This window comes from Gavialis gangeticus, unplaced genomic scaffold, assembly GCF_001723915.1.
Source record: "Gavialis gangeticus isolate Ggan-Ray unplaced genomic scaffold, GavGan_comp1, whole genome shotgun sequence".
NCBI lineage: Eukaryota > Metazoa > Chordata > Crocodylia > Gavialidae > Gavialis > Gavialis gangeticus.
The window spans coordinates 11,453,799-11,454,024 of record NW_017728996.1 but is presented as its reverse complement, the minus strand read 5'-3'; positions in this window follow the sequence as shown (position 1 = coordinate 11,454,024).

Here is a 226-nt window from a genome sequence, read left to right as displayed (position 1 = left end):
GGGGGGGGGAGACGCCCAGAGAGGCAGAGGCTTGGAGAGCTGCTGCTTGCAAAGCGCCAGGTTTTACCTCCGCGTTTGCACCGCTTGAGAGGCAGCCTCGCCTCCTCCGGAGCGGATCAGAGCGCCGCAGGGAGCCGGGCCGGGGGCAAGGGACGGGATTGAAAGGGGCTTAAATCCCTTTAAACATTGGGGTGGGGTACAATTAATTGGTGGACACCTGCAGGCC